The sequence below is a fragment of the Peromyscus maniculatus genome, chromosome 15 (assembly GCF_049852395.1).
Source record: "Peromyscus maniculatus bairdii isolate BWxNUB_F1_BW_parent chromosome 15, HU_Pman_BW_mat_3.1, whole genome shotgun sequence".
NCBI classification, from domain to species: Eukaryota; Metazoa; Chordata; class Mammalia; order Rodentia; family Cricetidae; genus Peromyscus; species Peromyscus maniculatus.
Window position 1 is genome coordinate 54736630 of NC_134866.1, and position 13663 is coordinate 54750292.

Consider the following 13663-nt stretch of genomic DNA (forward strand, 5'->3'; position numbering starts at 1 on the left):
GAGAAGATTCAGATCCCTACAGTTTGAAGTCTGAAGAAACAAGATCAGCTGAGAAGTTGATGAATGAACAAAACGTGATCTGAGAACACAGAAGAAGGTGCTGCCCAGCCACCCAAAAAGATCACCAGAGTCATAAGTATGTACTTCACCAACTGAGATCAGCTGCTCCTGAAGAAACAGCCCAATAGCACCAATTTAACCAAGAACTCCTACTGAACCAAGACTAAAAATTAGAAGAAGAGAGGCACTCTCAGACACAGACACCACCTGCACCAAGCAGAGGAAGAGATGAGCAGATGCCAGTGCAAAAATACAGGCAACAACATAAAGACCTATATGGCAACATCAGAACGTAGTGATTCTACACCTGCAAGACCTGAACATATCAAGACAGAAGAAACAAAAGAAATCAAAATGACTTTAAGACCTAAAAATGACTTTAAGAAGATGATAGAGGCCCTTAAAGAAGAAATAAAAAAATTCCCTCAAAGAGGAAATAAAAACTTCCCTTAAAGAGGAAATGAAAAACTCCATTAAAGAGGAAATAAAAACTTTCCTTAAAGAGGAAATGAAAAACTCCATTAAAGAGGAAATGAAAAACTCCCTTAAAGAGGAAATGAAAAACTCTATTATAGAGGAAATAAAAACTTCCTTAAAGAAATGGAAGAAAAAATGAACAAAAAATGGGAAGAAATCAAAGAAAGCCAAGAAAAAGCAATTAAACAGATGAAAGAAACATTCCAAGATCTGAAAAATGAATTTGAGACAATAAAGAAAACACATGCTGAGGGAATGCTGGAAATAGAAATCCTGACTAAATGAACAGGAACTACAAAAACAAGCATAACCAACTGACTGCAAGAGATGGAACAGAGAATCTCTGACACTGAAGACACAATAGAGAAAACAGATTCGTCAGTCAAAGAAAACACTAAAGACAAAAAAGTTGTAACATAAAACGTCCAGGAAATTTGGGACACCATGAAAAGACCAAACCTAAGAATAATAGGGATAGAAGAAGGAGAAGAATACCAACTCAAAGGTACAGAAAATATATTCCACAAAATCATAGAAGAAAACTTTCCTAACCTAAAGAAAGATATACCTATGAAGATACAAAAAGCATACAGAACACCGAATAGGCTGGATCCAAAAAAAAAAAGTACCCTCGCCACATAATAATCAAAACACTAAACACACAGAACAAAGAAAAAATATTAAGAGCCGCAAAGGAAAAAGACCAAGTAACATATAAAGGCAAACCCATCAGAATAACACCAGACATAGAGACTATGAAAGCTAGAAGATCATGGACAAATCTTATGTAGACACTAAGAGACCACGGATGCCAACCCAGACTATTATACCCAGCAAAACTCTCAATCACCATAGGTGGAGTAAACAAAATATTCCAGGATAAAACCAGATTTAATCAATACCTGTCCACAAACCCGACAGAAAGCACTAGAAAGGAAAATCCAACCCAAAGAAGCTAAACACATCCATGAAAAATCAGGCAATAGATAATCCCACACTAACATACCCCAAAGAAGGACAACACAACACAATCCCAAATAATAAAAGGAATTAATAATCATTGGTCATTAATATCCATCAATATCAATGGTCTCAACTCACCTATAAAAAGACACAGGCTAACAGAATGGATAAGAAAACAGGACCCATCTGTCTGCTGCATGCAAGAAACACACCTTAACTTCAAAGACAGACACTACCTCTGAGTAAAGGGCTGGGAAAAGGCTTTCCAAGCAAATGAATCTAAGAAACAACCTGGTGTAGCTATCCTAATATCTAATAAAATAGACTTCAAACTAAAATCAATCAAAAGAGATCAGAATGGACATTACATATTTATCAGAGGAAAAATCCACCAAGATGAAGTCTCAATTCTAAACATTTATGCTCCAAACACAAAAGCACCCACATTCGTAAAAGAAACACTACTAAAGTTTAAAACGCACATCAAACCCCACACATTAGTAGTGGGAGATTTTAACACACCACTCTCACCAAAAGACAGATCTACCAGACAGAAACTTAACAAAGAAATAAAGGACCTAACAGATGTTATGACTCAAATGGACTTAATAGTTATCTACAGAACATTCCATCCTAACACAACAGAATATACCTTCTTTTCAACACCCCATGGAACCTTCTCAAAAATTGACCACATGGTTGGCCACAAAACAAACCTCACCAGATACAAAAATCGGAATAACCTCCTGTATCTTGTCAGACCACCATGCCTTAAAGTTAGACCTCAACAACAACAAAAATTATAGAAAACCCACAAACTCGTGAAAATTGAATAATGCCCACCTGAAACATCAATGGGTCAAGGAAGAAATAAAGAAATTAAAGATTTCCTGGAATTCAATGAAAATGAAAGTACAACATACCCAAACTTATGGGACACTATGAAAGCAGTGCTAAGAGGAAAATTTATAGCTCTAAATGCACACATAAAGAAGATGGAGCAATCACATACCAATGAATTAACAGCACAACTGAAAGCTCTAGAACAAAAAGAAACAAACTCACCCAGGAGAAATAGATGCCAGGAAATAATCAAATTGAGGGCTGAAATCAAAGAAATAGAAAACAAGAGAACAATACAAAAAAATCAATGAAACAAAGAGTTGATTCTTTGAAAAAATCAACAAGATAGACAAACCCCTAGCCAAATTAACCAAAAGGCAAAGAGAGAGCACCAAAATTAACAAAATCAGAAATGAAAAGGGAGACATAACAACAGACAATGAGGAAATCCAGAGAATCATCAGATCATACTTCAAAAACCTGTACTCCACAGAAAAATGGAAAACCAGGAAGAAATGGACAATTTTCTGGATAAATACCACATACCAAAATTAAATCAAGACCAGATAAACCATTTAAATAGACCAATAAACCCTAAAGAAATAGAAACAGTCATCAAAAGTCTCCCAACCAAAAAAAGCCCAGGACCAGATGGTTTCAGTGCAGAATTCTACCAGACTTTCAAAGAAGAACTAATACCAATACTCTTCAAAGTGTTCCACACAATAGAAACAGAAGGAACACTACCAAACTCTTTTTATGAGGCTACAATTACCCTGATACCCAAGCCACACAAAGATGCAACAAAGAAAGAGAACTACAGACCAATCTCCCTCATGAACATTGATGCAAAAATACTCAACAAAATATTAGCAAACCGAATCCAAGAATACATCAAAACAATTACCCATCATGACCAAGTAGGATTCATCCCAGGGAAGCAAGGATAGTTCAACATATGAAAATCAGTCAATGTAATACACCATATAAACAAACTGAAAGAAAAAACCATATGATCATCTCCTTAGATGCTGAAAAAGCCTTTGACAAAATCCATCACCCCTTCATGATAAAGGTCTTAAAAAGATCAGGAATACAAGGAACATTTCTAAACATAATAAAAGCAATTTATAGCAAGCCAACAGCAAACATCAAATTAAACGGAGAGAAACTCAAAGCGATACCACAAAATTCAGGAACAAGACAAGGCTGTCCACTCTCCCCATATTTATTCAATATAGTACTAGAAGTTCTAGCTAGAGTTATAAGACAACAAAAGGAGATCAAAGGGATACAAATTGGCAAGGAAGAAATCAAACTTTCACTATTTGCAGATGATATGATAGTATACATAAGTGACCCCCAAAACTCTACCAGGGATAGATAAACTCCTACAGCTGATAAACTCCTTCAGTAAAGTGGCAGGATACAAGATCAACTCAAAAAAATAAGTAGCCCTCCTATACACAAATGATAAAAGGGCTGAGAAAGAAGTCAGAGAAACATCACCCTTTACAATAGCCACAAATACTAAAAAAATACCTTGGGATAACACTAACTAAACAAATGAAGGACCTTTTTGATAAGAACTTTAAATCTCTAAAGAAAGAAATTGAAGAAGATATCAGAAAATGGAAAGATCTCCCATGCTCATGGATAGGTAGGATTAACATAATAAAAATGGCAATCTTACCAAAAGCAATCTACAGATTCAATGCAATCCCCATCAAAATCCCAACACAATTCTTCACAGACTTGGAAAGAAAAATACTCAACTTCATATGGAAAAACAAAAGACCCAGGAGAGCTAAAAGAATCCTATAAGATAAAGCAACCTTTGGAGGCATCACCATCCCTGACCTCAAACTCTACTATAGAGCTATAGTAATAAAAACAGCTTGGTACTGGTATAAAAACTGACATACGGACCAATGGAATCAAATTGAAGACCCTGACATTAATCCATGCACATATGTACACCTGGTTTTTGACAAAGGAGCCAAAACAATACAATGGAAAAAAGAAAGTATCTTCAACAAATGGTGCTGGCATAACTGGATGTCAATATGTAAAAGATTACAAATAGATCTATATCTGTCACCATGCACAAAACTCAAGTCCAAGTGGATCAAAGACCTGAACATAAATCCAGTTACACTAAACTTAATAGAAAAGAAAGTAGGAAGCACTCTTGAATGCATTGGCACCGGAGACCATTTCCTAAATAAAACACCAACAGCACAGACCCTGAGCACAACAATTAATAAATGGGACCTCTCGAAATTGAGAAGCTTTTGCAGGGCAAAAGACACAGACAATAAGACAAAAAGACAGCCAACAGAATGGGAAAAGATCTTCACCAACCCCACATCTGACAGAGGATTGATCTCCACAGTATATAAAGAACTCAAGAAACTAGACATCAAAATACTGAACAGTCCAATTAAAAAATGGGCTAAAGAGCTAAACAGAGAATTCACAAAACAAGAATCACAAATGGCTGAAAGACATTTAAAGAAATGTTCAACATCCTTAATCATCAGAGAAATGCAAATCAAAACGACTCTGAGATACCACCTTACGCCTGTTAGAATGGCTATGATCAAAAGCACCAATGACAACCAATGTTGGAGAAGATGTGGAGCAAAGGGAACACTCCTCCACTGTTGGTGGGAATGTTAACTTGTACAACCACTGTGGAAATCAGTATGGCGGTTTCTCAGAAAATTAGGAATCGAACTACCTCAAGACCCAGCCATCCCACTCTTGGGCATATACCCAAGGAATGCTGATTCATACCATAAAGATACATGCTCAGCTATGTTCATAGCAGCACTATTTGTAATAGCCAGAACCTGGAAACAACGTAGATGCCCGTCAATGGAAGAATGGATGAAAAAAATGTGGTACATATACACAATAGAGAAAAACAATGAAAGTATGAAATTTGCAGGCAAATGGGTGGAACTAGAAAAAAATCATCCTGAGTGAGGTAACTCCAACCCAGACAGTCATGGTATGTACACACTCATAAGTGGATTCTAGATATAAAATAAAGAACAATCAGACCACAACCCATAGAACCATAGAGGCTATATATATAGCATGGAGGTCCCTAGGACGACTGTGGCTTATAAAAAAAATTCAGTTTTACTCAATTATTGAAAAAAACTAGCCAAAAAATGGAAACACATGAACTATGAACCAAAGGCTGAGGGGCTCCCAGCTGGATCAGGCCCTCTGAATAGGTGAGACAGTTGATTGGCTTGATCAGTTTGGGAGGCAACTAGGCAGTGGGACCGAGTCCTGTGCTCATTGCATGAGTTGGCTGTTTGAAACCTGGAGCTTATGCAGGGACACTTTGCTCAGTCTGGGAGGAAGGGACTGGACCTGCCTGGACTGAGTCTACCAGGTTGATCGCAGTCCTCGGGGGAGGATTTACCCTGGAGGAGGCGGGAATGGGGGGTGGGTTGGGGGTAAGGGGAGGGTGTGGGAGGGGGGAGAATAGGGGAACCCGTGGCTGATATGTAGAACTGAATGGTATTGTAAAATAAAATAAAATAAAATAAATTTTAAAAAGTTACATTGAAATCTGTTTTGTAGGTTTATCTCTATTCAGAGTCTGGTAACAAGGTACACTGTATCTAGACCTAGTAGGAGCTCTAGGAGAATGAGACCTGATACCTGAATTTTACTCACAAAGAGAACTGAGAAGGAAGCTGAAGTTTTGTTGTTGTTAAAGCTACTTATTTATCAAGATTATATTATAATAAAATCTTTTATGAACTTAAAATGTCTTAAAAACAGTAAATACTTTTAAAAACTGTTTCTTAAAATATGTCTCACATTTTTGTAATTTAAATGTAAATTTTGAAAGTTCCTCTTAAGATCTATCAAAAATAAAGTACATAAAGTTTAATATCTTTCAAAAATAAAGTACCCTTTTTTACTTCAAGAGGAAAAAAACAGAGCACAACCATAATCCACAGTAGGTAAAAGCAAGCTCTAATCGTGTAGATTATTGATTATTTTATATTTGAGATTTATTTATAAACCTTATTTTTAGGACAAGACAGGAATTATCACACAAAAGTCCATCCTAATATAAAAAAATCTTGGAGACCTGTTGTTGTCTTTTTGGTAGGCCCATTCCATGTGGTCACCTTTAAATGTATGGTGGTGAAGTCACATGGCATTCATCTTCTCCAACCCCATCAAAAATGGCGACCACCCATGTGGCTGTCTAGAGATGGCAGCAAGCAACATGTTGCTTATATGCCAGAATGGGATCATGGTACACATCTCTTTAAGATTACCTATGCATTGATTTTTAACTATCAATCATATGTTACTAGTTAACCCTTTTTACAGATTTAACAGATTTTTAATGAAATTCAATGAAATGAACTTATAAATATTGAAGTGTAGAATGTTTACACAAACAAGTCTAGTTTTTTTGGCAGTTTTGCTTTGCTCTCTATGCCATGAAATTCAATCTGACACAGGGCATAAACATGCTTGAATCTACAGGAGGGAAGAGCCAGACCCCAACTCTAGAAACAGTTTTTAATAAAATAGAACACCGAAAAACATCTAAGCTTTTGCTGAACACACAAGAATGCACAAACAAACCTAATGACAGATTTCTCAAGAAATAGAAAAACAAAAACTTCCCATGGGAAGGATAGTTTGTTACGAATTATATACATTTTTAAACCATGCCTGATGGGCAACTTATAAATCCTGAGATAAGAGTTAACAGCATAACTTTAAAATATAGAGAAAAGATTTTTAGTGTCTTTTAGGCTTCTGCAGACAGGATCATAGCTCCTGGGAGAGGGAAGGGAGCAGAAAAGGAGATCTCCACGTGGTGCTTCAGGCTGTAGTAGCCAGCCTAGCACACACATGTATGGGGAAGAAACAGCAGTTGCAGGTATGCCGGGAGGGGTGGCTGTCCCTGCACGATGAAAGGAACAGCAATTCTAGCAGGAAATGAACCCCTTGTGGAAGGGAAAACATCTGTATTGGTGGAGCACCGAGGGGGGACGGGGCGCTGAGAGCACTGTGTGGATATCTGGCCCCCTCATCCCTGGGATTAATTTCAGCAAGCACTCCTGCTGGGCAGTATCTGCATGCATGTTGCAAAGGCAGCAGCTTTAGACATTGCAGGGAGAGGCAGGAGCCTCTCCATTTCTGACTCCCATGTTGTAACAAACATACCGACATGAAATTTATGTAGTTTAGGGAGAGAGAGAGAGAGAGACAGAGAGAGAGAGAGAGAGAGAGAGAGAGAGAGACAGAGAGAGGGAGAGAGAGAGAGCATAGAGAAACAAGCAGGTTTGGGAGCAAAGGAAAAGGAGTAGAAAATGGAAAATTACTTTTTATTTTTTGATCGCTCATACCCATGCCTCAGCAGTAGCGGCCTGCGACGCTGCCCATGCTATAGTGGCAGCCCTCGGCAGGTGGCTATGACACCCCCCCATTGCCCACCTCTCACTAATAATGGGGCTCTTCAATATTCTGTGGGCACTACAAGGAAGTTTATTGTCTACTTCAGAGTGCTCTGAATACACCAAGGAGAATCTATTGCCCAGTTCTGGATGCTTTGGAAATTGTATGAAACTCTATTGCCCTTATCTGGATGCTCTGGGTGCTTCCCAGGCATCTGCATGGGGACTTACCACTTTCTTCTGGATACTTTGGGTACTGCAAGGTGGTGTTTCATTCCCATCTGCTCTCTGAAAGTACTTCATGGGATTCTATCACCCTCTTCTGGATGATTTGGGTACTGCATCACATCTATCACCCTATTCTGCATGCTTTTTGTGGTGGTGTGAATGAGTATAGCTTCCATAGCATCATAGATTCAAATACTTGGTTACCAGAGAATGGCATTATTTGAAAAAATTAGGAGATATGGCCTTGTTGGAGGAGGTGTTCCACTGGAGATTTAAAAAAGCCCATTTGAAGCACAGATCCTCTCCCTTCTGTCAGCTGATCTGGGTATAGATAGAATTTTTAGTTACTTCTCCAGGACCATGTCTGATGCCCTGCTGCTGTTTTACACAGTGATTATAATGGACTAAATCTCTGAAACTGTAAGTAAGCACCAATTAAATCGTTTCTTTATAAGAATTGCCATGGTCGCCGGGCGGTGGTGGCGCACGCCTTTAATCCCAGCACTCGGGAGGCAGAGGCAGGCAGATCTCTGTGAGTTCGAGGCCAGCCTGGGCTACCAAGTGAGTTCCAGGAAAGGCGCAAAGCTACACAGAGAAACCCTGCCTCGAAAAACCAAAAAAAAAAAAATTGCCATGGTCATGGTGTTTCTTCAGAGCAATGCAAAACTGTATAAGACATTTGGGTACTGCATGGAGATCTATCACCTTCTTCTGGATGTTTTGGTACTTTTGCCATCTTCTGGGAGCTTTGGGTACTGCATATGGATCTATTGCAGATGAAAGTGAATGGAGAGCAATCACCCATTTCCAGATTATTTTTTTCCCTGCAAGGAGATCTCTTGCCCTTTTCTAGATTCATTAAATACTGCATGGGGCTCAAGTAATCTCTTCTGGGTACACTCTTCTGCCTGTTTGTCTTACTGCACAGGGCTCTATCACACTCTTCTAGGTGCCTTATGTACTTCTGGGGACCTCTCGCCTGATTTTGGTTTCTTTGCATACTGCATGGAGATTTAAATTGGGACCTATCATCTCCATTTAGATGCTTTGGATATTGCAAAGGATTCTATTGTTGATTTCTGCATGCTTTGGGTACTGCATGGGGATGTGCATGGAAATCTATTGCCCTCTTTTGTGTATGCCTTGAGTTCAAGTTCCTGCCCTAACTTCCTTCAATAATTAACAGTGATGTGGAAATGTAAGGCAAGTAAACCCTTTCTTCCCCAACTTGCTTTTTGGTCATGGTGTTTCAAAGCAACAATAGAAACCCTAACTAAGATAGGAATGGAGGAACTATCACCTCTTTCTGCCTGCTTTGGGTACAGGAAGGGAATCAATGACAATCTTCTGTTTGCTGAAGCTACTACATGGGAAACTATCACCTTATGCTGGATACTTTGGGAAAGGCATGGCATCTATCACCCTTGTCTATTTGTTCTGGGTACTGAAAGTGGAGCTTGTATACTACATGAGTATCATAATGGGGATCTATCACCCACTTAAGGATTCTGTGCATATTGAAGGGGGAATCTATTCACCTCTTCAGGAAACTTTAAGTAATCTATTGCCTGGTTCTGGATTCTTTTGATACTGCATGGGACTCTATATTGATTTTCTGGACACTTTAGGAAAGGCATGGGGATCTATCACACTCTTGTGACATGTTTTGTGTATGGGGTTCACCATAGGGATCTATTGCCTTTTCTGGTTTCTTTGCATAGTGCATGGGGATGTATTGCCCACATCTAGTCACTGAAGCAAGTGGATAGGTAGCTATCATCCTCCTCTGGATGTTTTGGGTACTGCATGAATATATACCAAAGAATGCAAATCTCTGTTCACTCAGGATGGGGCTGTGGACGCATGTGGCCTAGGTTTGAAGGGCCAGAATGTACAGGCAGCTGCCAAGGCTGGGCAGATCTATTTGTACTTCCATCCAAATTAGCCAGCTACAGACTTAACACCAGTGCCTCTGACATAGATGTTGGAATGATTAGAATATTGGAAGGAGGGTAGCCCATTGTGAATATATTAGGCATGAGGAGTAATGTAAGAACTGGGGAGATACCTTACTCATTCAGCTACCCTCCCAGTATTGTCTAGATAAGAAGTGTTCAGCTAGACATGGTGATACATTTCTGTCATCCCAGCACTGCTGATGTGAAGGGTGGAGGGTCAGTAGGCCAAGGTCAGTCTCCACTACATATGTAGTTGGAGGCCAGCCTGGGCTACATGAAACTCTGCCTGAAAAATAAATAAGTAAATAAATTAATAAAATTTTAAAAATAAATTAAAGTGACTCTACTGGCTAATGGCTACCACAAGGGCTGTGTCCATCCAGGGCAGAGTGACGTGACAAGGAGAGGTGCGACTGGGTCCTGGAGGAAGCATGTACATGGGTTGAAGGAGTGTGAGCAGTGGTGCAGAGGAGGACTGATGTGGATACGTGGGTGAGGCAGATGTGTGGCTGACTTACATGCCCATGGTGGGCCAAGTATCAGAATCTCATGTCTGAGTACTAAGGAGTGGGGTGCTGAGGGAAGTCACAAATTCTTTATGACAAACAGAACAGACAGAGGCTCTGACTTCCTGGGAAGGCCGGGCTACAGAGGAATACTATATCTCAAAAAAAAAATGCAATAAGGACTGTTGAGATGGCTCAGTAGATAAAAAACACTTACTGCCAAACCTGATGAGTTGAGTGTGACCCACATGGTAGAACGAGAGAACCCATTCTTAAAAGCTGTCCTCTAAACTCCACATGCAGGTTGTGTCTTGCAAACACACAGATAAAGTAATAGTTGGTGTGGGATATGATTACACTGTGAAACTTTGAGATTGTATTGAGCTTGTGGATCAGGGGCCGAGCCAGCAACTAGCTGACAGAAACTAGCCACAGAGAGGACAGAGAAGCCAGGAAGACTGATAGAGCACAGGAAGGAGAAGGGCGATACTTAGAGATTTGCAGTCTTTTTTGGTTTGGGATAAGTAGAGAGATGCTTCTCTTGCTGGGTCTCCATCCCAAAAGGAAGGTCAGTTGGTTGCTTCTCTGATCTAGTAGGTTTTTACCCCAACATTTGACACTTGAGTGTTTATTGGTAAATAGAAAGATAGAGACTTTGTTAAAACCTACTTTTGGCAGCTGCTGCTGAGCCCATGGGACTTGAAATTCTGGCAGTCTGCAGTCTGAGAGGCTGGGTGCTGACTATGGGGCCATGGGGCACAGACAGTAGTTGAAATATCAGTAGATTTAGGTGTGGCTCCTAAGTCAACAGAAAAACATTTGCCAAATTTTTGTTTTTAAATGCAGGGTTTCACTGTGTACACAAAATAAAATCAATCTTAGAGGAAAAAAAGAGGAGGAGGAGGAGGTGAGGAGATAGCTTAGTGTGCAATATGTGTAAGCATGCAGGCCTGAGTTTGATGCCCAGACTTGATGCTGGGGACTTGATGGTTGGCCAGCTTTCCAAAAAAGGCAAGCTCCAGTTTCAGGGAGAGACCCTGTCTTAGTTAGGATTTCTATTGCTTTAAAGAGACACTATGACCACAGCAACTCTTATAAAGGAAGGAAAACATTTAAATTGAGGTTGACTTACAGTTTCAGAAGTTTAGTCCATTATTATCATGATTGGAAGCATGGCAGTGTGCAGGCAGACATGATGCTGGATAAGGGAGCTGAGAGTTCTACATCTTGACCTGCAGACAGCAGACAAAGACTCTGTGCCACCCTGGGCATAGCTTCAGCATATGAGACCTCAAAACCTTCCCCCACAATGACACATTTCCTCCAACAAGGCCTCTTAATAGTGCCACTCCCTATGGGCCAAGCTTTCAAACATATGAGTTTATAGGGGCCATTCCTATTCAAACTACCACAGACCCTGTCTCAGGAAGAGGGCACATGTTGGTGTGATCACATGCCTGGTCAAAGAGCAGGGATAGGCTCATTCTCTGAATCTCATCCTCGTGGGTGTAGCAGAAGGATAGATCTTGTTTTCAAATCCAATCTGTTAGTCTGTGTTTTGGGGAGGGGTTTGAGACCATTGATATTGAGAGTTACCACTTTAGCCTCCATGTGTGCACCCACCTCTACACAGGTACCCCCACACATGTCAACACATGTATAAACATAAGAAAGTTTCAAATTAAAACATCATTTTAGATGCAATCCCAGAGAGTAAGTAGACTCCAAAATTGTGCCTACTGAAAAGACTTCACTATCTTTGTTTTATGAGAGAGTGGCTCCCTAATAATTTAAGCTGGGTTTGATGTCATGATGTACCTTAAGCTCATCTGAAGCTCAAGATCTTCTTGAATCTACCTCAATCCCACATCCAACATCTCAGTAGTTCCTAGAGTGGAGGAAGGTGTGGGGCCTGAGAGGCAAGGAACTGACATATGAGCACCCATGTAACTGAGCACTAAAAGGCTGATCATTCCAAAAGGTGTCCTATCCTAAAGAACTTGAATCTAATACTTAATATGTTCTAAGATTTATATATATATATATATATATATATATATATATATATATATATATATATATATGTATATATATGTGTGTGTGTATGTATGTGTATGTATGTGTGTGTATATATATATTTATACACACACACACACTAAGTTGTAACTATAACTGCTAGTCTTCAATCCCATCAAAAATCTGAGAAAGAATATAATGGTACCTGAGAAATGGAAGATGGATACAAGCAACTTTCAGGAATCTTGCACGAGTAGACAGAGCTAGCTGTCAGCCTGGACAGTTACTTAATGTTTCTCAGCATTGTTGGTGCATTCAAATTGGCTGTAGGCCTAGAGTATCTGACAGACCATTTTCAGAAGCAGGAATTCTGAAAGACCATCTTACCCTGTCTTGGCAGAGTTCAGAAGTCACTTTTCCTTGTGTTATGCCTGTCCAGAAGGACAGCCCTTGTATTGTCAGCAGTTGAGGCAATGGAAGTTCTTTGCCCAATAGGCCATTTTGTGCCAAGAAGACAAACTCCCAAATGGAAATGTCTTAGAACCCTTGGGATCAAATGGGTGCTGCCAGGAGCAATTGTGTCTCACATGAACAGAGTTCTAAGTTATTTAAATGCCATATTCTCTAGGTCTATGAAGTGTTTGAAGATTACCTGTCCATCTGACCTATTTATTTGTAAATCTGGATAACCTAACTAACATAACTATAGAGATGACAAGCATTGGTAACTATAAATCTATAAGTCTTATCTACCTAAATAAACTAAGGACTAAGGCTTCATGTAAACAAATTAAACAGTCTATAAGCAAATGTATGGTAAAGGACAATGACCTCAAATTTGTGACAATACTCAAGATATTTATAACAGAAGTAGGAATGTATAGTGCAATATGCAATATGACAATAATCTTAAATATATATCAATATACAGAATATCCTAAACAAAAGCAGAACATACATACAGTATGACAGATACAAATTTACATTTGTATCAATATACAAATATTTCAAATAAGAATAGAAATATATGTATATTATAACAAATACAGTTCTGTATTTGTATCAATATACAAATTATCTTAAACAGGAATATAAAGATGGTTAACATTTGTATCAACATATAAAAATCCATAACAGTGCAAATTATCTAGGGCTGTTATTT

The 13663-nt window shown here is 39.1% G+C and overlaps 1 pseudogene; it reads right to left on the reverse strand.

Moving 5' to 3' along the window:
• Positions 1 to 10322: 10322 nt before the first annotated feature.
• The window catches only part of LOC107401472 (integrin alpha-5-like), a 30968-nt pseudogene continuing 27627 nt past the window's right edge, over positions 10323 to 13663 (reverse strand).